The sequence below is a fragment of the Alligator mississippiensis genome, chromosome 14 (genome assembly GCF_030867095.1).
Source record: "Alligator mississippiensis isolate rAllMis1 chromosome 14, rAllMis1, whole genome shotgun sequence".
NCBI lineage: Eukaryota > Metazoa > Chordata > Crocodylia > Alligatoridae > Alligator > Alligator mississippiensis.
The window spans coordinates 25,448,439-25,452,935 of record NC_081837.1 but is presented as its reverse complement, the minus strand read 5'-3'; positions in this window follow the sequence as shown (position 1 = coordinate 25,452,935).

The window sequence follows — 4,497 nt, the reverse complement described above, 5'->3', positions numbered from 1 at the left end:
CAGAAGCACTTCCAATCCACTTCCAGGTCTTCCAGAAAGGGTGTAGGGAGGGGTCCCATGACCCCCGGCTCAGTGACTAGTGCCTCCTGAGTTTGGGGGGGCACCCAGGGTCCCCCCACGGCTGATCACCACGCCAGGGGTGTGCAAGGGGGCTCAGCATGCTTGCCAGTGGACTGGGAAGTACTTCTTGTCCACTTCTGGGTTTGCTGCTGAACATGCAGGGAGGCCCCCGCAGTCCTTTGGGATGCTCCAACCACCCCAGCATCGCAGCGTTCACGAGCTGTGCCTGGTACCTCGAGGTATGTAGAAAAAACATTTACAGCTGTGTCTATGCCTGAATCAATGAGTCAAAAAAGCATTGAATTTTCAGATTCAGATTTGGTCAAATTGAATCAGGGACAGTGATCCGAATCAACAAATCAAATCACTCCTCGATTCGGGCTGAATCTGAATCAAATAGGGCCCCCACTTTGCACACCCCTAATGATTAGCCAATTTGCCATAGAGGGGCACGACTCTATGCTGGTGCTTTCAGAGGAGGCCCAAGGGCTTCATTGTCTCTCTGGGTGAGTGCTTAATACCCTTGGCCTCCTATGAAAATCCTAACTCTAGTGTGAAAAAGGGAAGATCTTGTTGGTGAGGCACAGCTGAACAAGACAAAATGACTTTTCTCTGACTGTGGAGAGGGTGTGTGTTTGTGTATCTGTGTGTGTGTTTGTGTGTATCTTTTTGCGTGTAAAACCAGAGGCATTTCTCTATATCATCAGTACAATTTTAATTAGCCCAAACCATTATATCTAGGCTCAAGGGTGTACACAGCTGGATAATCCAGACTTGGTTTTCCAAAGACTGAAGACCCAATGGGAGGTGGGAAATGAGGAAGGAGCAGAACAAGGGAGTTGGATCTGTTCTGGGCCCTGCCAGACTCCTAAATCTCAACCCTGAACTCCCTGCCAGAGAGACTAGTAGGGCCTAGACCCGTGGTCCCAGTGACTGTGAATGGCCATGGGTGTCATGCCATTCTGGATAGTGGGTCATAAGTCACCTTTCTGTTTGAAAATTTTTATAAAAAGCATTTTAAACACTTGCCCTGGCACCCTCTCATGGGCTTAGGGCTTTGTGGATTGAGTCAAGACCAATACCGCTATAGCAGCTATATTGCTATACGAATCAAGTTTCCCTCATCAATACCTGGGATAGAGAAAGAGGTGTCCACCATCACTCTGGTATGCCCCACCCCAGGGTGGATGAAGGGAGCTTCCCTCATTAAAGGGACAAACTCTTGATGTATTTCAAGTTCTGGCCCGGTATTGTAGATGGCAGGTCAGTTCAGTTTACCAGCAACAATTAAAAATGCATACTCTGTGCTCCGAAGCTAACACAAGGTGGGAGCAGAAGAGTACAGGAATGAGCTCCCAGGTCCTGGGAACGTTTCAATTTTCTAGGGCTGTGCCCCAAAGGATCCCAGCCAAGGGTCAGTGGGCATTACCTACAGTTTGCTAATGGGAGAAGGGCCCTCAGCAAGTGGGGTTGGTCACAGTGGAGACCTTCCCTGGGAAAGAGGGACCTGGAGTTTTGAGGGTCCTTGATAGCCTATTTGAATCCCAAAGTATGAACAGTGAGCCAGTTACTGTTGTTGTGGCCAACCTCAGTATGGGGCATATCATGGTGTACCTGGGACAGAAGGTGACTGTGGTGAGGGAGTCTGAAGTGGTGAACCCTGTGTTGAGAGGTGACACCGCCCCGCCCCCCCCCCCCCCCGCCCCACCTATTGATCCTGAATGGTTTTACTTTGGGGATTCCCCTGTGCCCGAGGCTTAGAAGGCCAGGCTCTGGGAAGAGCTTCAGGGACAATCCTGTGTATTTTTCTTGCATGATTGGGACTTTGGAGAGGCCAAGGGTGTTGAGCATCAGATCTGCCTGACTGACTTATGGCCTTTCCATGAAAGATCTCACTGCATATCATTAGCTGAGATGGGGGAGGTCAGGCGTTGCTTGTAAGAGCTTCTAGACCACAAGATCATTACTGAGTCAAAGAGCCCCTACGCCTCCCCCATAGTCATTGTGCGGAAAAAGAATGGAAGTCAGCGAATGTGCATTGATTACTGCACATTGAATGCCCGCACTGTGGTCGATCAATATGCAGTCCCACGAGTACAGGAAGCTCTGGACTGCCTGCTGGACAGCAAGTGGTTCTCCGTACTGGACCTTTGCAGCAGCTATTATCAGATTCCTGTGCAAGAAGCCAATAAAGAAAATACTACTTTCATTTGTCCCCTCAGCTTCTACCAGTTTGAGTGCATGCCTCACAGCATCTCCGGTGCCCTAGCTACTTTCCAAAGGCTGATGGAAAAGGTGGTTGGGGATTTGTATCTGACCGAGGTGTTGATTTACCTGGATGACATTTTCATGTTTGGTATACCCCTAGAGGAACATGTAGACTGGCTCCTGCATGTGCTGGATCAACTAGAAGCAGCTGGGCTTAAGTTGGCAATTGGTAAGTGTAAATATTGCCAGGCTTCTGTCAAGTGTGTGGGACACATAGTGTCGCAAGACAGAATTAGTACGGATCCTGAGAAAGTCAGTGCTTGTGACTGCATGGCTGTGGCCAAATAATTTTAGAGAGCTTAAGTGATTCTTGGGGGTTCGCTCGCTTTTATCAGAAATTTGTGAGGGATTATGCGACCATCACCTGGCCTTTGAACCATCTCACTAGGGGCTACCAAGTGGGGAAGCCAACCAGGAAGTGGGGGGCCGAAAGCAACTCTAAGGGCCTTAGTGGGATACGAAGTCCCACCAAACCCTTCAGTCCTCCATGGGGTACCCAGTGTGAGGGTGCCTTCTGTGAGATCATGAAGCGGCTTACCAATGAGCCAGTGTTGGCCTACCCCGATCCAAACAGGCCTTTCTTTCATCTTACATACAAATGCCAATCTGTCAGGACTTGGGGCTGTATTATATTAACTTTATGATGGACGCCAATGCCCAGTGGCTTTCACTAGCTGGGGTTTAGCACCTAGTGAGAACCAGTAGACTCTGCCCACAAGTTGGAGTTTTTAGCCCTTAAGTGGGCAGTTACAAAGAAGTTCAAAGATTACTTATATGGCACCACTTTCCAAGTGTGGATGACTGCTAACTCACTCACCTACATGCTCACTGGCACAAAGTTGGATGCCACCAACCATCGATGCTTTGGCTAATTATTCTTTCAGTTTGTATTATTGTGCCGGATGGAAAAACCTGGATGCCGATGCCCTCTCCAGACAGTCGTCCCATGCCTTGAGGAGCGTATGAATCCTGAGATGGTATGAACCATCTGCGATCTACAGATTAAGGACTCTGTCGGGGAGGGAGACAATGCTGTCTGTATGGCTGAGACATTGAGGGTGCCCCCCGAAGGGATCTTACAGGCTTGGGCTCAGTATACCACCCTGATGCCCTCAGTTCTGCCTCAGATGACTGCTGCCAAGTGGCAAGTGGCACAAGAACAGGACCTGGATGTGCGGGACGTGCTGCACGCCAGGTGTTTGGGACCAGATCAACCTCCTGATGCAGGCAGCGTTACCCCTATGGCATGCCTTTTACTGCAAGAATGGGAGAGACTCTGAATATTAAATGGGGTATTGCATCATGAAGCGTAGGATCCTGAGGGGCGGAGGTTTTGGCAGCTCGTGCTTCCTCAACGGCACTGGGCACTTGCCCTTAAAGCCCTGCATCATGACTTTGGTCACATGGGGGTGGAGCGCATTTTTTGGCCAAAGATAGCCGAAGATGTGAAGGCTAAATGCCTTATCTGCAATCGGTGTGTCTGATGTAAGACTCTGCCTACACAAACAGCATATTTACGTAACATTCAAACTTCCAAACCCATGGAGTTGGTATTTATGGACTTTTTGTCCATAGAGGGGGATGGACACCAGAAGGGGAGTTTACTAGTGGTACCAGGTACCACTTTACCTGGTATGCACAGGCCTTCACCACTCGTGACCAGATGGCATGGACCATGGCAAAAATGTTATGGGAGAAGTATTTCTCCATGTTCGGTTTGCCAGCCCAGATCCATTCTGATCAAAGACTGGATTTTGAGAGTAAATTGCTGCGAGGGGTGCTAACAATCACTGGGATTCAAAAATCCAGAAACATGCCCTACCATTCTCAAGGGGATCCCCAGCCTGATCACTTTAACTGCACTCACCTAAACATGTTAGGAACGCTCCAGCAGGAACAGAAAGCCTCTTGGAGCCAACATATAGTGGACTTAGTGCATGCTTATACTTTCACATGGAATAATGTGATGGGAGTCAGCCCTTAATTACTTATGTTTGGAAGAGAACTCCGGTTGCCCATTGATTTATGTTTCAGAGTGGACTGGGCCTATGGACAACAACTGACCCATGAGCAATATGCACAGCAGTTGAGGGATCCCTTATGATGCGCATATCGGTTAGCGGATGACATTGCAAGAAGAAACCAACAGTGTCACAAGAGGAACTATGA